This window comes from Lithobates pipiens, unplaced genomic scaffold (genome assembly GCF_037356315.1).
Source record: "Lithobates pipiens isolate NorthernLeopardFrog02 unplaced genomic scaffold, aLitPip1_a1.2 Scaffold_66, whole genome shotgun sequence".
In the NCBI taxonomy this organism is placed as follows: domain Eukaryota; kingdom Metazoa; phylum Chordata; class Amphibia; order Anura; family Ranidae; genus Lithobates; species Lithobates pipiens.
The window spans coordinates 1,507,964-1,532,377 of NW_027507888.1; the positions used below are offsets into that span (position 1 = coordinate 1,507,964).

Here is a 24,414-nt window from a genome sequence, read left to right on the forward strand (position 1 = left end):
ACGGGGAGACACACACACACGGCGAGACACACACACGGAAACACACACACACACACGGGGAGACACACACACGGGGAGACACACACAGGGACACACACACGGGGGCATTCACACAGGGGGACATTTACACACACACACACACGGGGACACAAACACAGGGGGACACTCACACACACATGGGGACACAAACACAGGGGGACACTCACACAGGGGGACACTCACACAGGGGGACACACACACACACACACACGGGGACACAAACACAGGGGGACACACTCACATGGGGGCACAGGGGGACAAACACACAGGGGGACACTCACACACGGGGGCACTCACACACGGGGGGGCACTCACAGAGGGGGACACTGTGGGTTAGGGGGGATCCGGGGCCCGATGCATTCTGTACCGCTGCCTCCCATCACTTGTGGCAGGCCCAGGCTTCACTTACCAGATGCTGATAATAACGGCGCAGCTCCCCGCCGGCCCCTCCACTCTTCTGCTGTGCCCGTATCACATGCCGCGAGCATGCCAATTACAATACTGCTAACGGCGCGCTGCTCCCCGCCGGCCCCTCCTCCCCTCCCGTCCATCCTAGGTGCTTGTATGGTATGCATTGTGACATCACCTGGGACGGACGGGAGGGAAGGAGGGGGCGCAGGGGAGCAGTGCGCCGTTAGAAGTACCGTTAGCAGTATTGTAATCGGCATGATCGCGGCATGTGATACGGCACAGCTGCTTCAAGTGGCCTCTCATGTGGCCGAGACCGGGCCGGGCCCCTAATGACCTTGGGCGGCACCCGAGTGACCGACTGGTCAGTCCGCCCCTGTCAGTAACCAAAAACACCGAAATCCCCCCCACTGAGAATCCTAATGAAATTCTGCTGCTCAAGATCCAAAGATGTAGATTCAGTTTGTGAGGAGCTGGGTGCACCAATTTCCCCTGTGAGAGAAGCTGCGGGAACACTGGGATCTTGAACGGCGGGGCATACGCTGAGGTTCATTGCCCAAGGGAACCACAGCCTCTTCGGCCAGTACGGCAGAATAGCTATCACTCTGACTGGCTCCATCGATAATCTGATTAAAAACTTTGCAATCAAGGGTCTGGCGGGAAACGCATATGCGGTCTCGCATCGCCACAGACTCGAGAGGGCATCTACTGCTTCTGCACGGGGATGAGGCAGATGGGATGGAAATCTCGGCAGCTTCGCATTAATTGGAGAAGCAAAAAGTTCTATTTCTGGTGGCTTCTGCAGACTCATGATCCAACTGAACTCTGATGGGTGTACTGCCCACTCGTTGCTGTCTGGAAAACAACGTGATAGGCGATCCGCCTGCTGATTCAAACGGCCCGAAAGGTAAACTGCCTTTAAATCCAACAAATTTCTTTCCGCCCATAACATAATGGGCTCTACTTCCTTTAATAATGTGATGCTGTGCTTTCACCCCTGCCGTTATACTCAAAACATATAACCAGTAAAAAAAAATTAAATCATCGCTTATGGGGATTTTTAAGTAGAGACGCTTGGCGCCATTCCAACGAGCGTGTGCAATTTTGAAGAGTGACATGTTAGGTAGCGTAACTTCATCTTTCACATTATGCAAAAATTGGGCTAACTTTACTGTGTTTTTTTTTTTTTTAAGCACAAAACTGTTTTTTTTTCCAAAAAAAAGCATTTGAAAAATTGCTGTGCAAATACCGGGCGAGATAAAAAAGTTGCAACGACCACCATTGTATTCTCCAGGATATTTGCTAAAAAAACATATATAATGTTTTGGGATTTTATGTAATTTTCTAGCAAATAAATGATGATTTTTACATGTAAGAAAGAAATGTCAGAATTGTCCTGGGTGCTCCTGATCGCCTGATGGCGCTCCCTGCATGTTGGGCCTCTGTATGTGGCCACACTGTGTAAAAGTCTCACACATGTGGTATTGCCGTACTCGGGAGTAATAGCAGAATGTGTTTTGGGGTGTAATTTGTGGTATGCATATGCTGTGTGTGGGAAATAAACTGATAATATGACAATTTTGTGAGATTTTCGGGTCCACATTTCACCCAACACCCACAGCACTGAAGATCTCATGGAAACTCAACTGTCCAGATCTCGCAGACATAGGTCGCCATCCACTTTCAGACCACTTGGGGGACACCGACCCCGCCACCCACCGACGAGCCCGACTTCGGCCCCGCTACCTCACAGAGCACACAGGGACCGCTAGACCTGTCGCCTCACGAGAGCTCCGGGACACCCATGCGACGGTGGATTAGCCTACATGCTTCATACCCTGCCTAGTGCCGCTCTCCTTTCCTCTGCCGTGCATATGGACCATTTCCTTACTCACCTGCCTTGAAAGACTACAGACACTAGCTTCAATATCCCCGACTCCGGTTAACACATGATTTCTAACTGGAGCAGTCCTGGGCCTCCAATCCGTCAGACGAGAGAGCATTCAACGCATGCACTCGACTAGACACCATTCCTGCTCGGATCCCATATAGTTGTAGCCTTTTACTCTCTAACTGAACATTACCACAGCCGAATGAGCGCCCAGAAGGACCCGAGATACCTATCGGTAAAGTATACATCGAACAGAGCACTTGGTATATTTTAGTGACTGATCCGATCTTGTGCCCTGCTGCGACATTTATATTGGCAGTTACCTCTATGCCTTATATGAACTATTCTTCATATTGCAGACCTCATATCATCATAGAGGAGCTAGTAATTCTATATACTTTACTAAACATCATACTACCCTGAAAGCAGGAGCCCGCTCACTACCTTACAATATTGCAGGCATTGGGTGGTCAATTTATCAAGTGATACCCCCCTTACTAGCCTTATCCCTGATCCAGGATATACAGGAGCCATGATTTATATGATTTTTAGGCCCACCCAAACCTACCCCCCAGTACCCCCCTCTTACAAACCATCTGGGAATACCAGGTGCCGTAGGCTATTTCTTTAATATGTTGTTGACGTCGATGACCTGTTTTATTTTTTTGCTTGATTGCAGAGGTGACCATCTTGGCGTTTGTCAAGAGGGTTGAGAGTGGCCAGCAAGATTGCCTACAGCCACATCACCTTAAAAGCGCCCGATCTCGGATGCTAAGCAGGGTTGGGCCTGGTTAGTAGTGATGGACGAACTTCCGACGGGACGTTTCGCGAACGCGACCGATAGTTCGCGAACCATAACGTTCGCGGCAGGCCCCATTGACTTCAATGGGAGGAGAACTTTGCAAACCTACAGGTCAAATTTGCAGCCACAAAATAATTACTAGCTGTGCAAACATAGTCCCACCACATGGCCAATGACATAACACATGTATGAGGTGAATCTGGGATCGACAACTACAAGCATTCTTTTTTTATATGTGAAATTGTGACAATTCAGGACTGTGGAGCGCATGAAGGCAATGGAGGAGAAGGAAGGTCAGGGTAGGCAAAGAAGAGGGTGCAGGAGATGATCACCAGCAGCGTGACATACAGCAATGACACCTGCACCGTGATAGAGTGATCTGACACCAGCACCGTGATAGAGAGCACTGACATCAGCAGCGTGACATACAGAGCAATGACACCTGCACCGTGATAGAGTGATCTGACACCAGCACCGTGATAGAGAGCACTGACATCAGCAGCGTGACATACAGCAATGACACCTGCACCGTGATAGAGTGCGCTGACATCAGCAGCGTGACATAAAGCACTAACACCAGCACCGTGATATACAGCACTGACACCAGCACCGTGATATACAGCACTGACATCTGCACCGTAAGCAGCCCCAGGAGTAAGTCAGCATAGCACAGGGATGCTGGGAGCCCCTCATAATGAGCATAGCACAGGGATGGTGGGAGCCCCTCATAATAAGCATAGCACAGGGATGGTGGGAGACCCTCATAATATGCACAGCAGAGGTACAGCCCCAGGAGTAAGTCAGCATAGCACAGGGATGGTGGGAGCCCCTCATAATAAGCAGCCCCAGGAGGAAGTCAGCACAGCACAGGGATGATGGGAGCCCCTCATAATGAGCATAGCACAGGGATGGTGGGAGCCCCTCATAATATGCACAGCAGAGGTACAGCCCCAGGAGGAAGTCAGCATAGCACAGGGATGGTGGGAGCCCTTCATAATAAGCAGCCCCAGGAGGAAGTCAGCACAGCACAGGGATGGTGGGTGCCCCTCATAATGAGCAGCCCCAGGAGGAAGTCAGCATAGCACAGGGATGGTGGGAGCCCCTCATAATGTGCATAGCACAGGGATGGTGGGAGTCCCTCATAATGAGCATAGCACAGGGAGGGTGGGAGCCCCTCATAATATGCACAGCAGAGGTACAGCCCCAGGAGGAAGTCAGCACAGGGATGGTGGGAGCCCCTCATAATATGCACAGCAGAGGTACAGCCCCAGGAGGAAGTCAGCATAGCACAGGGATGGTGAGAGCCCCTCATAATAAGCAGCCCCAGGAGGAAGTCAGCACAGCACAGGGGTGGTGGGAGCCCCTCATAATAAGCATAGCACAGGGATGGCGGGGGCCCCTCATAATATGCACAGCAGAGGTACAGCCCCAGGAGGAAGTCAGCACAGCACAGGGATGGTGGGAGCCCCTCATAATATGCACAGCAGAGGTACGTTTTCCTGGTGCCACCATGTGATACAATAAATAGCTAAGACCAGGGTGAGTACTGCTTCAAAGAAAAAAATTGTATTCAAGGAAATGCGAGAGCTGCCTCAATCGCCCTTTCCCTAAATTCTACTGAAGTGAGTGCTCTGGGGGTGATGCAATGTGCTGGGTGTGATGCGTTTTGATGTGCTGGGGGAGATGCGATGAGCTGGGGCAGTGCGATGTGATGTGCTGGGGCGATGCGATTTGATGTGTTGCGAGTGATGTAATGTGCTTTGGGGCGATTCGATGTTCTGGTGAGATGCGATGCGATTGGGCGGTGGGATTCGATGTGTTGGGGCGAAGCGATTCGATGTGCCGATGCCATTCGATGTGCTGATGCGATTCGATATGTTGGGGTGATGCGATGTGCTTTGGGAGATGCGATGCACTGGGGGAGATGCCATTCGATGTGCTGGGGGAGATGGGTTTCGATGTGATGCCATGTGCTCGGGGCGATGCGATTGCCATTTCACCCTGAATGCGCCAGATATCGGTTGATCTCGGATGCTAAGCAGGGTCGGGCCTGGTTAATACCTGGATGGGAGACCGGCTGGGAATACCAGGTGCCGTAGGCTTTTTTTTAATATGTTGTTGGCATCGACGACCTGTTTTATTTTTCTGCTTCTTTGCTGAGGTGACCACCTTGGCGTTTGTCAAGAGGGTTGAGAGTAGCCAGCAAGATAGCCTATGGCCATATCACCATGAATGCGCCCAAACTAGTCTGATTTCAGATGATAAGCAGGGGCGGTCCTGGTTAGTACCTGGAGGGGAGAACGCTTGGGAGTACCAGGTGCCGTAGGCTTTTTTAAATATGTTGTTGTCGTCGACGTCCTGTTTAATTTTTCTGCTTGTTTGCCGAGGTGCCCATCTTGGCGTTTGTCAAGAGGGTTGAGAGTGGCCACCAAGCTCGCATACGGCCACATCACCCTGAATGCACTCAAGCTCATTTGATCTTGGATGCTAAGCAGGGTCGGGCCTGGTTAGTACCTGAATGGGAGACCGCATGGGAGCACCAGGTGCCATAGGCTTTTTTTTTAATATGTTGTTGGCGTAGATGTCCTGTTTTATTGTTCTGCTGGTTTGCCAAAGTGACCATCTTGGCGTTTGTCAGGAGTGTTGAGAGTGGCCAGCAAGATCACCTATGGCCACATCACCCTGAATGCGCTCGATCTCGTTTGACCTCGGATGCTAAGCAGGGTCGGGCCTGGTTAGTACCTGTATGGGAGACCACATGGGAATACCAGGTGCCGTAGTCTTTTTTTTTAATATGATGTTGGCATCGACGACCTGTTTTATTTTATTGCTTGTTTGCCGAAATAACCATCTTGGCGTTTGTCAAGAGGGTTGAGAGTGGCCAGCAAGATTGCCTACGGCCACATCACCCTGAATGTGCCTGATTTAGGATGTTAGGCAGGGTTGGGCCTGGTTAGTAACTGGATGGGAGACTGCTCGGGAGTACCAGGTGCTGTAGGCTTTTTTAATATGTTGTTGGCAACAACGAACTGTTTTATTTTTCTGCTTGTTTTCCGAGGTGACCATCTTGGCCTTTGTCAAGAGGATTGAGAGTGGTAAGGAAGATCGCTTATGGCCTCATCACCCTGAATGAGTCCGATCTCGTCTGATTTCAGATGCTAAGCATCTAGGTCGGCCTGGTTAGTAACTGAATGGGAGATCGCCTGGGAATATCAGGTACCGTAGGCTTTTTTTTAATATGTTGTTGGCATCGACGACCTGTTTTATTTTACTGCTTGTTTGCCGAGGTGACCATCTTGGCGTTTGTCAAGAGGGTTGAGAGTGGCCAGCAAGATTGCCTACGGCTTCATCTCCCTGAATGCGCCCGATCTCGTCTGATCTCAGATGCTAAGCAGTGTCGGGCCTGGTTAGTAGCTGGATGTGAGACCGCCTGGGAATACCAGGTGCTGTAGGCGTCTTTTTAATATGTTGCTGGCTTCGAGGACCTGTTTTATTTTTCTGCTTGTTTGCTGAGGTGACCATCTTGCCGTTTGTCAAGAGGGTTAAGAGTGGACTGAAAGATCATCTAAGGCCACATCACCATGAATGTGCCCTATCTTGGCTGATCTCGCATGCTAAGCAGGGTTGGCCTTGTTTAGTCCCTGGATGGGAGACCTTTGGGAATACCAGGTGCCGTAGGCTTTTTTTAAATATGTTGTTGGCATCGACGACCTGTTTTATTTTTCTGCTTGTTTGCCGAGGGGATCATCTTGGCTTTTGTCTAGAGGGTTGAGAGTGGCGATCAAAATTGCCTATGTTTATATCACCCTGAATGCGCCAGCTATCGTCTGATCTCGGATGCTAAGCAGGGTCGGGCCTGGTCAGTAACTGAATGGGAGACCGCCTGGGAATATCGGGTGCCGTAGGCTTTTTTTTAAATATGTTGTTGGCATCGATGACCTGTTTTATTTTACTGCTTGTTTGCCGAGGTGACCATCTTGGAGTTTGTCAAGAGGGTTGAGAGTGGCATGCAAGATCGCCTAATGCCACATCACCCTGAATGCGCCAGATATAGTTTGATCTCGGATGCTAAGCAGGGTCGGGCCTGGATAGTCCCTGGATGGGAGACCTTTGGAAATACCATGTGTCATAGGCTTTTTTTTAATATGTTGATGGCGTCGACGACCTGTTTTATTTTATTGCTTGTTTGCCGAGGTGACCATCTTGGCGTTTGCCGAGGTGACCATCTTGGCGTTTGCCAAGAGGGTTGAGAGTGGACAGCAAGACCTCTTACGGCCACATTACCCTTAATGTTTCCGATCTCGTCTGATCTTTGATGCTAAGCAGGTTTGGGCCTGGTTAGTACCTGGATGGGAGACCTCTTGGGAATACCACGTGCCGTAGGCTTTTTTTAATATGTTGTTGGCGTCGACGACCTGTTTTATTTTTCTGCTTGTTTGCCGAGGTTGATCATCTTGACGTTTGTCAAGAGGGTTGAGATTGGCCAGCAAGGTAGCCTATGGCCACATCACCCTGAATGCACCCGATCTTGTCTGATCTTGGATGCTAAGTGGGGACGGGCCTGGTTAGTACCTAGATGGGAGACCGTCAGGGAATAACAGGTGCTGTAGGCTTTTTTTAATATGTTGTTGGCGTCGACGACCTGTTTTATTTTTCTGCTTGTTTGCCGAGGTGACCATCTTGGCCTTTGTCAAGAGGGTTGAGAGTGGTCATCACCCTGAATGTGCCCAATCTCCTCTGATCTCGGATGCTAAGCAGGTTTGGGCCTGGTTAGTACCTGGATGGGAGACCTTCTGGGAATACCAGGTGCCGTAGGCTTTATTTTAATATGTTGTTGGCGTGGACGACCTGTTTTAATTAAGCCTCTAGTCTGGTTGCTAGGTTTACAAAAAGTTGTCACTAAATGATATATTGCTCACAAATACCATAGTTATATGTGGAATTGCACCCCAAAATATATTCTGCTGCTTCACCTGAGTACAGGGATACCACATATGTGGGACTTTTTGGGAGTCTAGCCGCGTACGGCACCCCGAAATCCAATCACTGCCTTCAGTGCAATCACTGCCTTCAGGATTTCTAAGGGTGCAAATTTTTGATTTCACTCCTCACTACCTATCACAGTTTCGAAGGCCATAAAATGCCAAAACAACACAAAACCCCCCCAAATGACCCAATTTTGGAAAGTAGACACCCCAAGGAAATTGCTGAGGGAATGTTGAGTCCATTGAATATTTTTTTTTGTCCCAAGTGATTGAATAATGATACAAAAAAAAAGTTTACAAAAAGTTGTCACTAAATGATATATTGCTCACACATGCCATAGTTATATGTAGAATTGCACCCCAAATATATATTCTGCTGCTTCTCCTGAGTATGGGGATACCACATATGTGGGACTTTTTGGAAGCCTAGCCACGTATGGGACCCTGAAAACCAAGCACTGCCTTCCGGATTTAAATATAAAACGCTACCAAAAAAACTGTTAGCAATCGCAGGGATCATGCCTGACTCTGCGAACGCTGCAGTTATGTATTTAGTGTTTTGTAAGTGACAGTGATCGATCAAAACTGCACTTGGGTGGGCTGGGCGGAGGGGAAAAACGCAGGTGCTTGCAGGTATCTGGGCTGATCCCGCTAACAATGCGTTTTTTTGGAACCCTAAACTGCTGGGGACGTTAGTATAGATCTGATCAGTCAGATATTGATCTGTTCAGATTCTATACCACTAGGGGAGGTTTATGCTTTGCGCGTGGGTGTTAGCAGTACTGGCACTAACCTAGCGCTGCCTTGGGCGACGAAGACCCTGACCCTAAAACCTAATTGAAATCACCCGCCGGGTGATCAGGGGCTTAAACCTTTATTGGGTAATAAATGGTGGGTGCCCTGATGCTATAAAAAGCAAACTAACTAACCAGAGTCACCCATAACACTTATATGGTGATCACTGGTGAAAGGGTTAACTAGGGGCAATCAGGGGGTTAAAATCTTTAGTAGGTAGTATTTGGGGGTCCCTGGCGCTAAATAAAAACCTGACGGGGAACCTAAATAACTAACTGGCTAACCAGCGTCACCAGTGACACTTATACGGTGATCGCTGGTGAAAGGGTTAACTAGGGGCAATCAGGGGGTTAAAACCATTATTGGGTAGTATATCGGGGTACCTAGCGCTATAAAAACCTGGCGGTGAACCTAAAAAAAATAACTAGCTACTTAGCGGCACCAGTGACACTAATGCAGCGATCAGAAAAACGATTGCTTAGTGACACTGGCAAAAGGGGGTGAAAGGGTTAACTCTAGGGGCAATCAGGGGGTTAAACCTTTATTGGGGGGTAGGGGGCTACCCCGGACCTAACATTAACTGCCCTGACAGCTTTTACTGTCACAACTCACACTAAATGCAGTGATCGATAAATAAATGATCACTGCAATCAGTGACACTGTGACTGGGAGGGGGAGGGGGGGTTTGTGTGTCTATGTGTGCCTACATGTCAGTGTAGTGTTGGTGCACACTTACTTTCACTGTTCTCCTCGTAGTCCGGTCAATAAGACCGCCCCGAGGAGAATGACATCACTTCCTCCCTGCCTGTGTTTACTATACACAGCGGGGGAAGCTTCTCATTCGCCAGGAGCGATCGAGATGGGATGGCCAGAAACCAACGGCCATCCGCTCCTCCCGGATGGCTCCTGAAGCGAAACGGACCACCGCATCCAGCGGGAGGGGGGTCCGATCGGACCCCCCACCCGCTGGAAGGCAAGCACGTACATGTACGTGCTTTCATAGTTTCATAGTTAGTTAGGTTGAAAAAAGACACCAGTCCATCCAGTTCAACCTGAGTGAGTGTCTACAATTGTCCCTATTCCTGTACATTGCACACTCACATTGGTCCCTACCCTCAAGGAGCCCACAATCCAAGGTCCCTATGCATATACTAGGGCCAATTTTGAACAGAGGCCAATTAACCTACCTGCATGTCTTTGGATTGTGGGAGGAAACCGGAGTACCCAGAGGAAACCCACACAGGCACAAGGAGAACATGCAAACTCCAGGCAGGTAGTGTTGTGGTTGGGATTTGAACCAGTGACCCTTCTTACTGCTAGGTGGGAGTGCTAACCACTACACCACTGTGCTGCCCTTGTGCCTGTTGGTGCCACTGCACCGACATACATTGCCATGCGGCGGTCCTTAAGTGCTTAAGGATGATAAAATAAATTGTCTAACATGCTATAGAAGCAGTGTCAGAGTTATGAGCTTTAATCATAACTCATTGCTTGGGTTCATCACTGAATTTTGTGGACCCAAAAATATTGCTTGACTGCGTTAGGAATGAAAAAGTATATAGCTCAATCAACTGCCTGAGTTATGAGCTTTAATCAGAACTCATTGCTTGGGTTTACCCACTGAATTTTGTGGACCCAAAAATGTTGCTGGATGGAGTTAGGAATAAGAAAGAGAGCAGGGATTTCAGTCTGATCCCTCTTGGGAAAGTCTACAGAGAGCCCCCGCTCTCTGGAAGTAAAGGGCGGCTGTTGGAAGACCATCTTACATTTCAATTGTAAGCTATAATTAAGCCTCTAGTCTGGTTGCTAGGTTGTTCTGAAGTAGAAGGCTGAGGGACTGGGTCAATCTCAGTTCGTGCTGGACTGGCGGAAGAGTGCTCATTCCTCTGAGAAGGCCGGGCTAGATCTGATTCAGTCTCTCTCTCTCTCTTCCAACTGCTTCTAGGGCAACATGGCAGGCAGTCCAAATGTTTGGTTATGGCCTATGAAGTGAATGGCAGATCCTATTCTAACTGTTTATCCTTTCTTCCTGGGAATTCGGTGTTTTGATCTTGGAATGGTTCTTAGCTTTTCTTGGTTAGAGTATGAGTATGGTGCATACTACAGCCAACAAACTTTGGCCAGGCCAAAATCAACGTGCCCTATTCTTGGTTCAGACTTTAGGGACTGGGTCAAGATGTCTTCTCCCCATAGGGGAAAAGGTATGACACATGCCATTCCCACACAAATAGGTTTAAACGTCCATAATTTAAACCATATGAAAGTTTTCAATGAAAACTATTCATTAATGTCCATGTATAGTGTAGCCAGTAGCAAGCAAAAACAGAGTAGGGTTCAGGCACAATGCACGTAGATATCACTTGCTTCCCATTTGCTAGAGCAGGATTTAGACAGGACCCCCTCCCAAGCCCACTGTAGCATTCTGTGTAAGTTATGGATGGCCTCACAATGTAATATTGGATTACAATTGGAACATTACAAAAAGCACCTTCATCCTAAAATAAGTATGAGATAAATTGTTGAGAAAATCTGGTCCCCAACCAGAGATGTCAACCAAAAAGAAAGAGCGAGGGGACTATTACGGTGCAGTTCACAAAATATAAAACATTGAAAAAAACAGACATAAAAAAATTATATCAATTTATTTAAATAAAAACATTTGACAGTACAAATGATCCACAAATGGTGTAAGAAATGACGTATTTCGACTAGTTTCGCTTTTTCAGCTTCCTCGGGAAATACATATGTCTAAAAATATATGTAAAAATCACAATTAGATATGTGGTTAATAGTAATATGTAATAATAGTAGTACATATTACTATTAACCACATATCTAATTGTGATTTTTACATATATTTTTAGACATATGTATTTCCCGAGGAAGCTGAAAAAGCGAAACTAGTCGAAATACGTCATTTCTTACACCATTTGTGGATCATTTGTACTGTCAAATGTTTTTATTTAAATAAATTGATATAATTTTTTTTATGTCTGTTTTTTTCAATGTTTTATATTTTGTGAACTGCACCGTAATAGTCCCCTCGCTCTTTCTTTTTGGTTGACATCTCTGGTTGGGGACCAGATTTTCTCAACAATTTATCCCACTGTAGCATTGTTTGTATATAATGCTGTTAACTACCCGTTTGCTGCTCATTAGTATGCCCACCTTGGAGCAGTGTAGAATGCATTGCCAGTGATTTCCCCTTGCGCATATGCTCTGTGGTCCCAACAGAGCACATTTCATAGGCAATGTAAATAGTAAATTGCTGCTCTACTAGAGCCGACCTTTGGTTTATATGAAATTCAAATGATGTGTTGTGCAATCAAGCCCACTGAAGCATTGTTTGTTTACAATGCCATTCATTCCCCTCCACTACACATTTATATGCCCAACTTGGAGCAGTGTAGAATGCATTGCAAATGATTTCACCTTGCGCATATGCTTTTTGTGGTCCCAACAAAGCAGCATTCATAAGCAATGCAGATAGTGATTGGCTGCTCTAGGGGAGCCAGTTATATGAAATGCAAATGATGTGTTGCACAATCAAGCCCACTGTAGCATTGGTTTTATACAATGCCATTAATTTTGGCCTTTGCTGCTGATTCATACCCAGTCTGGCGCAGCATAGAATGTATTGCGACTGATTTCCCATTTCAGGCTCTCTGTGGTCCCAACAGAGCAGTTTTCAGATGCAATGCACATAGATTTCTTGCTGCCCATTTGTTGCAGCTAGGCTTTCGACAGGACCCCCTCCCAAGCCCACGGTAGCATTGTTTGTATACAATGCCATTAATTTGCCCTTTGCTGCTGATTCATGCCCAGCCTGGCACAGCATAGAAATGCATTGTGATTGATTTCCCATTGGTTTCCAGCTCTTTGTGGTCCCAACAGAGCAGTATTCAGACACAATGCACATCATTGATTTATTTTTATTTTATGTTAGGCTTTAGTGCGGTTATTAGTTAGCATTAGAACCATATTGTTTAATGTGAAAATTATGTATATTTTTTACTGCTGAATGCTTTATTTTTTTAGAAGCCAGGAAAGCATTTTATTGTTTTAAAATGCCTAGCTTGTCAATATTACAATTGAGTGCAGTGTGTTTTAAAGGTTGTTAATGCAATAATTGGGGCCTAAAGCCCCATATCACCCTCCTTGTGTTTTTTAATGTTACCAATATCTCGTTGCAGATGACTGGAATGAGCACAAGATGTATGTGTGAAATGCGTCCACATGACCATAGTTTGGTGTCTTTGGTGTTATCTTTGTGAAACAATATAAAAGGCAATCGGAAGTTCTGGATCTGCAGTCATTTCTTTCTTCCTTCTGACTGGAATGATCCAGTATGACTGGGCTGCTGTTCGATCTAAAGTAAGTGAAGGGTACACATTTTTTCTTAATTTTATACATTTATTTTTCTTTAAAGATGCATTTAGCCTTTAACTCCAGGGCACGTTCATCCCATTGGTGGTCAATGGGCAGCATGTCTCCACTTGGTGGTCAATGATGGGCAGCATGTCTCCCCTTGGTGATCAATGATGGGCAGCATGTCTCCCTTTGGTGTGTCAATGATGGTCAGAATGTCTCCCCTTGGTGGTCAATGATGGGCAGCACGTCTCCCCTTGGTGGTCAATGATGGGCAGCACGTCTCCCCTTGGTGCTCAGTGATGGGCAGCACGTCTCCCCTTGGTGGTCAATGAGGATTCACTATTGAGTTGGCCCACCCTTTTGCAGCTACAACAGCTTCAATTCTTCTGGGCAGGCTGACCACAAGGTTTAGGTGTGTGTCTTTGGGAATGTTTGACCATTCTTCCAGGAAGAGCATTTGTGAAGTCAGGCACTGATGTGGACGAGTAGGCTTGGCTCGGGATTCTCTGCTCTAATTCATCCCAAAGGTGTTCTATTGGGTTGAGGTCAAGAATCTGTCCAGCCCAGTAAAGCTCCTCCACCCCAAACTCGCTCATCCATGTCTTTTATGGATTATGCTTTGTACACTGGTGCACAGTCATGTTGGAACAGAAAGGGGCCTTCCTCAAACTTCCCACAAAGTTGAGAGTATGAAATTGTCCAACATTTCTTGGTATGCTGACACCTTAAGTGTTGCCTTCACTGGAATTTAGGGGCCAAGCCCAACCCCTGAAAAACAACACCACACCATAATCTCCCCTCCACCAAGTGATTTGGACCAGTGCACAAAGCAAGATCCATAAAGACATGGATGAGCGTGTTTGGGGTGGAGGAACGTGACTGGAATGCAGAGTCCTGACCTCAACCCAATAGAATACCTTGGGGGTGAAATAGAGTGAAGGCTGCGAGATGGGCCTTTCTCGTCCAACATCAGTGCCTGACCTCACAAATGTACTATTGGAAGAATGGTCAAATATTCCCATAGACACACTCCTAAACCTTGTAGACAGCCTTCCCAGAATAGTTGAAGCTGTTAGAACTGCAAAGAGTGTGCCAACTAAATATTGAACCCTATGGACGAAGACTGATATTCCATTAAAGTTTGTGTGTGTGTTCGTGTGTAAAGGCAGGTGTCCCAAAACTTTTGACAATATAGTGTATGTGTAAGGGGGCACTCTGCCACACTCTGATGCAAGGGGGCGATACTCGGCTATAAAGTGGGACTCTGATGTAAGGTGTTGTGGGTGATGCAATGGGCTTTGGGGAGATTCGATGTTCTGGGGAGATGCGATTGGGCGATGGGATTCGATGTGTTGGGGCGAAGCGATTCGATGTGCTGATGTGATTCGATGTGATGCGATGTGCTGCGATGTGCTGGGGCGATGCGATGTGATGTGCTGGGGGCGATTTGAAGTTCTGGGGATATGTGATACGATTGGGCGATGGGATTCTAGGTGTTGGGGTGAAGCGATTCGATGTGCTGATGCAATTCGATGTGTTGGGGGTGATGCAATGTGCTTTGGGCGATGCGATGTTCTGGGGGTGATTCGATGTTCGTGGGAGATGTGATTCGATGTGCTGGGGGAGATGCAATTCGATGTGCTGAGGGTGATGCGATTCGATGTGCTGGGGGAGATGCGATCCTATGTGCTGGGAGCAATGTGGTGCGATGTGATGGGGGCGATGCGATTTGATGTGATGTGCTGGGGTGATGCGATTCGATGTGTTGCGGGTGATGCAATGTACTTTGGGAGATGCGATGTGCTGGGGGTGATTCGATGTGCTGGGGAGATGTGATTTGATGTGCTGGGGGAGATGTGATTCGATGTGCTGGGGGAGATGCAATTCAATGTGATGCCAAGTGCTGGGGGGCGATGCGATGTGCTGGGGTGATGCGATTCGATGTGATGTGCTGGGGGCGATTCGATGTTCTGGGGAGATGTGATGCGATTGGGCAATGGGATTCGAGGTGTTGGGGTAAAGCGATTCGATGTGCTGATGCGATTCGATGTGTTGGGGGTGATGCAATGTGCTTTGGGCAATGCAATGTGCTTTGGGCGATGCGTTGTGCTGGGGGTGATTCAATGTGCTGGGGGAGTTGCAATTCGATGTGCTGGGGGAGATGCGATTCTATGTGCTGGGGGAGATGCGATTCTATGTGCTGGGGGCAATGTGATGTAATATGCTGGGGCGATGCGATGTGCTGGGGCGATGTGATTTGATGTGATGTGCTGTGGGCGATACGATTCGATGTGTTGCGGGTGATGAAATGTGCTTTGGGGAGAGTCGATGTTCTGGGGAGATGCGATGCGATTGGGCGATGGGATTCGATGTGTTGGGGCGAAGCGATTCGATGTGCTGATGTGATTCGATGTTTTGGGGGTGATGCAATGTGCTTTGGGCGATGCGATGTGCTGGGGAGATGTGATTCGATGTGCTGGGGCCAATGTGATGTGCTGGGGGCGAATCGATGTGCTGGGGTGATGCAATGTGCTGGGGGTTATGCGATTCGATGTTCTGGGGAGATGCGATTCGATGTGCTGGGGCGATGCGATGTGCTTGGGTGATGTGTTTTGATGCGATGTGGTGGGGCAAAGCGATTTGATGTGCTGATGTGATTCGATGTGTTGGGGGTGATGCAATGTGCTTTGGGCGATATGATGCGCTGGGGCGATTCGATGTGCTGGGGGAGATGCAATGTGCTAGGGGAGATGCGAATTGATTTGCTGGGGAGATGTGATGTGCTGGGGGCGATGAGATGTGCTGGGGCTATGCGATTCGATGTGCTGATGCAATTCGAAGTGTTGGGGGTGATACAATGTGCTGGGGTGATGCGATTCAATGTTCTGGGTGAGATGAAATTCGATGTGCTGGGGCGATTCAATGCGATGTGCTTGGGTGATGCGATTCGATGCGATGGGTGATGCGATTTGATGTGCTGGGGCGATGCGATGTGCTTGGGCAATGCGTTTTGATGCTATGTGGTGGGGCAAAGCGATTTGATGTGCTGATGCGATTCGATGTGCTGGGAGATGCGATTCGATTTGCTGGGGCGATGCGATGTGCTGGGGCAATGCGATTCGATGTGATGATGCAATTCGAAGTGTTGGGGGTGATGCAATGTGCTGGGGTGATGTGATTCGATGTTCTGGGGGAGATGCGATTCGATGTGCTGGGGCGATTCAATGTGATGTGCTTGGGTGATGTGATTCGATGCGATGTTTTGGGGGCGGCGCGATTCGATGTTCTGATGCGATTTGATGTGTTGGGGTGATGCAATGTGCTTTGGCCGATGCAATTTGCTGGGGGCGATTCAATGTGCTGGGGGAGATGGGATTCGATGTTCTGGGGAGATGCGATTCGGTGTGCTTTGGGCATTTCGATGCGCTGGGGGTGATGCAATGTGTTGGGGGAGATGCAATGTGATGGGGGAGATGCGATTCGATTTGCTGGGGCGATGAGATGTGCTAGGGTGATGCGATTCGATGTACTGATACAATTCGAAGTGTTGGGGGTGATGCAATGTGCTGGTGGTGATGCGATTCGATGTTCTGGGGGAGATGCAATGCGATGTGCTTGGGTGTTGCGATTTGCTGCGATCTGTTGGGGGCGACGCGATTCGATGTTCTGATGCGATTTGATGTGTCGGGGTGATGCAATGTGCTTTGGGCGATGCGATGAGAAGTGTTGGGGGAGATGCGATTCGATGTGCTGGGGGCGTTGTGATGCAATGTGCTGGGGCATTGCAATTTTACGGGGAGGGGGGTGATGCGATGTGCTGGGGGAATATTTTCTTATTTTTAACCCGATTATCTATGTAACATAGAGAATGTTGTTTGTGCAAATAGTTGTAAATAAGCAGTTTTTTTAAATACTCCCACCATCCCATCTAAGGCCCCATTCACACATGCGGTACATTTTGTGTGTATTTCATCCATCCGTTTGCGGATGAAGTAGGGACATACATGCATTCCTATGGGATAGCGGGAGTCGGCGGATGAACATCCGCAAACACCCAATATTGTCCGCCTCCGCAATTGTCCGATTCTGCAGATGGAGGAAAATCCTATTTTTCTATCCGTCTGCAGAGCGGATCGGATGAACACGGACAGACGATCCCCCATAGAGGAGAGCGGAGAGCTGACAGGGCGGTCCATGCACAGTGTGCTGGGACCGCCCTGTTATCCTCCGGCTCAGCGGGGACAACAGAGCGATCCCCGCTGAGCAAGCGGATCATCACGGGGCGGATCATTACTGATCCATCCCGTGTGAAAGGGGCCTAACACCAAAACACAAGTACAATTTTTCAAAATTAATATGCACAGTTTGAACTTCATAAAGTCGTCTTCAATACGTCTAGATGCATAAATGAATTGTGTTGCTAACATTATTATTTTTTTAATTATTTTTTTTTCTTTTTAAATGAAAAGCTGTACAGAAAAAAGTATCAGCTGAGTGTAGATATGTGTGTGTGTATATGTACAGAACACGATATATATATAGTGTGTGTGTGTGTTTCTTGAATAATATTTCTTGTACATGCAGTATATTTACTGGTTCCTGGAGGGAGAAGGGGTTTGCATAGATATGGGTGGCAACTTCCTCTAACACTGCTGTTGCCATGGAAACCTGACCTGAAACTTATTACACTGCTTGTGCAGCATTGAGCATGTGCGAGATCTGCAAGGCTGAAATCCAGGAAGAAATACGGTCTGGCTTCAGATGCCCACACTTAAGATGGCCACAGTCTGCTGCTAGTTTATAAACTTTCAAAATGCTGTAATCTAACAAAACGGACCTTAGTTTACAGACCAACTTTACTCAATACATTAAGCTTGTGTATTATAGGGGTATTTTTATTTAAAAAGTGTAATTTTGGCCTGAGCACCACTTTAACCACTTGCTTACTGGGCACTTAAACCCCCCTCCTGCCCAGACCAATTTTCAGCTTTCAGCGCTGATGCACTTTGAATGACAATTGCGCGGTCATACAACACCGTACCCAAATGGAATTTTTATCATTTTTTTCCCACAAATAGAGCTTTCTTTTGGTGGTATTTAATTACAGCTGGGAGTTTTATTTTTTGCTAAACAAACAAAAAAAGATGCAAAAAAATAAAAAAATCATGTTTAATAGTTTGTTATAAAATTTTGCAAACAGGTCATTTTTCTCCTTCATTGAAGTGCACTGATGAGGCGGCACTGGTGGGCACTGATAGGCATAGTTAAGGCGACACTAATAGGCACAGATAAAGTGGCACCGATAGGCACAGATAAAGTGGCACCGATAGGCACAGATAAGGCAGTACTGATGGGCACAGATAAGGCGGCACTGATGGGCAAAGATGGGCACAGATAAGATGACACGGATGGGTGGCACTAATAGGTACCACTGATAGATGGGTCTGATGGGCACTGATAGGTGGCACTGATAGGTGGCTCTGATAGGTGGCATTGCTGGGCACTGATGTGCGGCACTGATGGGCACTGGTAGATGACACTGATGGGCACGGATATGTGGCACTGGGGTGCAGCACCGTTGTTGAGGCAGATTGTGGGCACTGATGGGTGGCACTGTGGGTACTGATGTGTGGCACGGTGGGCACTGATGTGTGGCACTGTTGGCACTGCTGGGTGGCACTGTGGGCACTGCTGGGTGGCACTATGGGCACTGCTGGGTGGCACTGATAGAGGGCCCCTTTTTTTATTACAGAGGTGGCACTGGCAGGGGGCAGGTGGGTACTGGTAAGCTGGCCGTGATCGGGACTGATGTCCCAATCACGGCCACCGGTGATCGGCTCTTTTTTTTCTCCTCGCGCTGTCAGCGCGAGGAAGAAAAATAGCCGATTACCGGCTCCATTGTATCACATGATCAGCTGTCATTGGCTGACAGCTGATCACGTGGTAAGGGGTCGGGATCGACCCCTTGCTCGGATCCGTGATCAGGCGAGTCTTGTAGACTCGCCGATCACAGAGCGCGCCGCATGCGCCCCTCAGGCTGCTCGTGCACGGGACGACGTCAATAGACGTCGTCCCAGCAAAGGAGGTCCACGCTGTAGCCGTCATTTAGCTATAGCGCGGGTCTCTACTGGTTAAACTGAGCCACAGATCTAAACCATTGTGCAGAAACTCCAAAACTACTGAGGTGGACGGAGTGGTGGGGTCCCACTGCTTACTTTCTGCAAATGTTTTAAATGTATTCCATATTTTAGAATAGATAAAGTTCGTGGAAGGTTTCCTAGCCTTTAGGAGAGTAGAAATCACCCCCACTGAGAATCCTAATGACTGGAAATTCTGCCGCTCAAGATCCAAAGCTGTAGATTCAGTTTGTGAGGAGCTGGGTGCACCAATTTCCCCTGTGAGAGAAGCTCCGGGAACACTGGGATCTTGAACGGCAGGGCATACGCTGAGGTTCACTGCCCAAGGGAACCACGGCCTCTTCGGCCAGTACGGCAGAATAGCTATCACTCTGACTGGCTCCATTGATAATCTGATTAAAAACTTTGCGATCAAGGGTCTGGGGGGAAACGCATATGCGGTCTCGCATCGCCACGGACTTGAGAGGGCATCTACTGCTTCTGCACGGGGATGAGGCAGACGGGATGGAAATCTCGGCAGCTTCGCATTCATTGGAGAAGCAAAGAGATCTATTTCTGGTGGCTTCTGCAGACTCATGATCCAACTGAAGTCTGATGGGTGCACTGCCCACTCGTTGCTGTCTGGAAAACAACGTGATAGGCGATCCGCCTGCTGGTTCAAACGGCCCGGAAGGTAAACTGCCTTTAAATCCAACAAATGTATTTCCGCCCATAACATAATGGGCTCTACTTCCTTTAATAATGTGATGCTGTGCGTTCACCCCTGCCGTTATATATATGAAACTGCTGCTCCGTGGTCTAGCCGCACTAGCACTTGTTTCTGCCGTAGATGTTCTTTCAGACTCAGCAGAGCTAAGTACACTGCTCGCAGCTCTAAGACGTTGGAGACTACTACGTCCCATTTCCCTTGCACTGCCAGGTGATCTCAGTGTGCTCCCCACCCTTTCGAACTTGCGTCGGTGGTAAGAATGGTCCAGGAAGGGCATTGCAGGAGCCGAGGCTTTGAAATTAGGTCTTCCTTCGACCCCCAGAGGAGACTTCTCTTTATAGAAGCTGAAATTGATATCCTCTGACATAGGAACTTCTTCCTCCACTGCGTCAAAAAGCCCCATTTAAAAGTCCTCAGATGCCAATGAGCCCAAGGTAACATTGGAAGGCAAGCCGCCATGGTCCCGATTAAACTCAAGCAATTCGAGGCTGACAGGTGGGAGAGAGATCTGACGTGGACCATCTTCTGAACAATCGCCTTCACCTTCTGGGGAGGGAGGCGCACTGTACCAGCCTTGGTGTTGAATAGAGCACCCAGGTAAATCATCACCTGAGTTGGGGTTAGGAGGCTCTTCTCTGTATTTACTAACCACCCAAACTCTCTCAGAGTCCTCAGAAGAATCTCCTTGTGGTCCCCGTAGCTGGGCTTGATCGGACGCTAGCAGTAGAATGTCATCCAAAAAGTGAAAGACTCGAAGGTGCCAGGGCTGAAATTAGAACTTTTGAGAATATCCTTGGTGATGTGCATAGGCCAAAAGGCAGGCATTGAAACTGGAGATGTGTTGAGCCTATTGCCACTCTCAAAAATCTTTGGAACGCTGGTAACACGGGAACATGGAAATAAGCATCTTGCGAGTCTACCTATACCATCCAGTCTCCTGGTTGGACCATCTGGATGATCGTCTGCAAGAATTCCATCTTGAACGAGTCGAGCTGTATGAAACGATTTAACCTCTTCAGATCCACCACTGGTCTCCACTCTTCACTCTTCTTGGGGATGAGGAAGAGAGGAGAATAGAATCCCATGAATCTCTCGGAGGGAGGGACCGGTAAAACTGCCTGTTGTACTACAAGAAGGTGAAGATATTTCTGCAGAGCTTCCGCTTTTTGCTGTGAAGTTGGACTTTTTGTTAGAACTAACGAGTCCTGTGGGGGCACATCTTGGAAGGTCCAAAAATGGGTAAAACGGACTGTAGAAACCACCCACGGATCTTCGCAACGACTGCCCAATACCTCCGCAAACCTCTTCAACCTGGCTGCAGTGGCCTTTTGTCAAATGGACTTTGTCCCCTCCTGATTATTGGAGAGGCTTCTCTATTTGCCTTTAGAAACGTGGCCTGAGTACTCCTCCAATTCTTTTTGGGGTCTCTGCCTTGTCTAAAGTTGGAGAAATTCCTATTCCTGGAAGCTTGGAATTTTGTTGATACCATGTGTGAATGCCTCACCCTTCTATCCTGGGGAAGTAGCCCCAACTTCCCTCCTGTCACTAATCCATAAAAGACATGGATGAGCGAGTTTGGGATGGAGGAGCTTTACTGGGCTGGACAGATTCTTGACCTCAACCCAATAGAACACCTTTGGGATGAATTAGAGCAGAGAATCCCGAGCCAAGCCTACTCGTCCACATCAGTGCCTGACTTCACAAATGCTCTCCCTGGAAGAATGGTCAAACATTCCCAAAGACACACACCTAAACCTTGTGGTCAGCCTGCCCAGAAGAATTGAAGCTGTTGTAGCTGCAAAAGGGTGGGCCAACTCAATAGTGAATCTTCATTGACCACCAAGGGGAGACGTGCTGCCCATCATTGAGCACCAAGGGGAGACGTGCTGCCCATCATTGACCACCAAGGGGAGACATGCTGCCCATCATTGACCACCAAGGGGAGACGTGCTGCCTATCATTGACCACCAAGGGGAGACGTGCTGCCCATCATTGACCACCAAGGGGAGACATGCTGCCCATTGACCACCAAGGGGAGACATGCTGCCCATCATTGACCACCAAGGGGAGACATGCTGCCCATTGACCACCAAGGGGAGACATGCTGCCCATTGACCACCAAGGGGAGACATGCTGCCCATTGACCACCAATGGGATGAACGTGCCCTGGAGTTAAAGGCTAAATGCATCTTTAAAGAAAAATAAATGTATAAAATGAAGAAAAAATGTGTACCCTTCACTTACTTTAGATCGAACAGCAGCCCAGCCATACTGGATCATTCCAGTCAGAAGGAAGAAAGAAATGACTGCAGATCCAGAACTTCCGATTGCCTTTTATATTGTTTCACAAAGATAACACCAAAGACACCAAACTATGGTCATGTGGACGCATTTCACACATACATCTTGTGCTCATTCTAGTCATCTGCAATGAGATATTGGTAACAATAAAAAACACAAGGAGGATGATATGGGGCTTTAGGCCCCAATTATTGCATTAACAACCTTTAAAACACACTGCACTCAATTGTAATATTGACAAGCTAGGCATTTTAAAACAATAAAATGCTTTCCTGGCTTCTAAAAAAATAAAGCATTCAGCAGTGAAAATATACATCATTTTCACATTAAACAATATGGTTCTAATGCTAACTAATAACCGTACTAAAGCCTAACAAAAAAATAAAAATAAATCAATTATGTGCATTGTGTCTGAATACTGCTCTGTTGGGACCACAAAGAGCTGGAAACCAACGGGAAATCAATCTCAATACATTCTATGCTGCGCCAGGCTGGGCATGAATCAGCAGCAAAGGGCAAATTAATGGCATTGTATACAAACAATGCTACCGTGGGCTTGGGAGGGGGTCCTGTCGAAAGCCTAGCTGCAACAAATGGGCAGCAAGAAATCTATGTGCATTGCATCTGAACACTTCTCTGTTGGGACCACAGAGAGCCTGAAACGGGAAATCAGGCGCAATACATTCTATGCTGCGCCAGACTGGGTATGAATCAGCAGCAAAGGGCGAATTAATGGCATTGTATAAAACCAATGCTACAGTGGGCTTGCTTGTGCAACACATCATTTGCATTTCATATAACTGGCTCCCCTAGAGCAGCCAATCACTATCTGCATTGCTTATGAATGCTGCTTTGTTGGGACCACAAAAAGCATATGCGCAAGGTGAAATCATTTGCAATGCATTCTACACTGCTCCAAGTTGGGCATATAAATGAGTAGTGGAGGGGAATTAATGGCATTGTAAACAAACAATGCTTCAGTGGGCTTGATTGCACAACACATCATTTGAATTTCATATAAACCAAAGGCCGGCTCTAGTAGAGCAGCCATTTACTATTTACATTGCCTATGAAATCTGCTCTGTTGGGACCACAGAGCATATGCGCAAGGGGAAATCACTGGCAATGCATTCTACACTGCTCCAAGGTGGGCATACTAATGAGCAGCAAACGGGTAGTTAACAGCATTATATACAAACAATGCTACAGTGGGCTTGGGAGGGGGTCCTGTCTAAATCCCGCTCTAGCAAATGGACAGCAAGTGATATCTACGTGCATTGTGCCTGAACACTACTCTGTTTTTGCTTGCTACTGGTTACACTATACATGGACATTAATGAATAGTTTTCATTGAAAACTTTCATATGGTTTAAATTATGGACGTTTAAACCTATTTGTGTGGGAATGGCATGTGCCATACCTTTTCCCCTATGGGGAGAAGACATCTTGACCCAGTCCCTAAAGTCTGAATCAAGAATAGGGCACGTTGATTTTGGCCTGGCCAAAGTTTGTTGGCTGTAGTATGGTGCCCTCATACTCTAACCAAGAAAAGCTAAGAACCATTCTAAGATCAAAACACAGAATTCCCAGGAAGAAAGGATGAATAGTTAGAATAGGATCTGCCATTCACTTCATAGGCCATAACCAAACATTTGGACTGCCTGCCATGTTGCCCTAGAAGCAGTTGGAAGAGAGACTGAATCAGATCTAGCCCGGCCTTCTCAGAGGAATGAGCACTCTTCCGCCAGTCCAGCACGAACTGAGATTGACCCAGTCCCTCAGCCTTCTACTTCAGAACAACCTAGCAACCAGACTAGAGGCTTAATTATAGCTTACAATTGAAATGTAAGATGGTCTTCCAACAGCCGCCCTTTACTTCCAGAGAGCGGGGGCTCTCTGTAGACTTTCCCAAGAGGGATCAGACTGAAATCCCTGCTCTCTTTCTTATTCCTAACTCCATCCAGCAATATTTTTGG

The 24,414-nt window shown here is 47.5% G+C and overlaps 7 pseudogenes; all 7 read left to right on the forward strand.

Annotated features, from left to right (window-relative positions):
- Window positions 1-5,576: 5,576 nt before the first annotated feature.
- LOC143959072 (5S ribosomal RNA) lies at window positions 5,577-5,695 on the forward strand (annotated as a pseudogene).
- Window positions 5,696-5,804: 109 nt separating this feature from the next.
- Window positions 5,805-5,923, forward strand: LOC143959066 (5S ribosomal RNA; annotated as a pseudogene).
- A 553-nt stretch (window positions 5,924-6,476) lies between these two features.
- On the forward strand, window positions 6,477-6,595 carry LOC143958965 (5S ribosomal RNA; annotated as a pseudogene).
- A 334-nt stretch (window positions 6,596-6,929) lies between these two features.
- LOC143959047 (5S ribosomal RNA) lies at window positions 6,930-7,048 on the forward strand (annotated as a pseudogene).
- A 359-nt stretch (window positions 7,049-7,407) lies between these two features.
- LOC143959027 (5S ribosomal RNA) lies at window positions 7,408-7,526 on the forward strand (annotated as a pseudogene).
- Window positions 7,527-7,634: 108 nt separating this feature from the next.
- On the forward strand, window positions 7,635-7,753 carry LOC143959078 (5S ribosomal RNA; annotated as a pseudogene).
- Window positions 7,754-7,841: 88 nt separating this feature from the next.
- LOC143959035 (5S ribosomal RNA) lies at window positions 7,842-7,958 on the forward strand (annotated as a pseudogene).
- The last annotated feature ends 16,456 nt before the right edge of the window (window positions 7,959-24,414 follow it).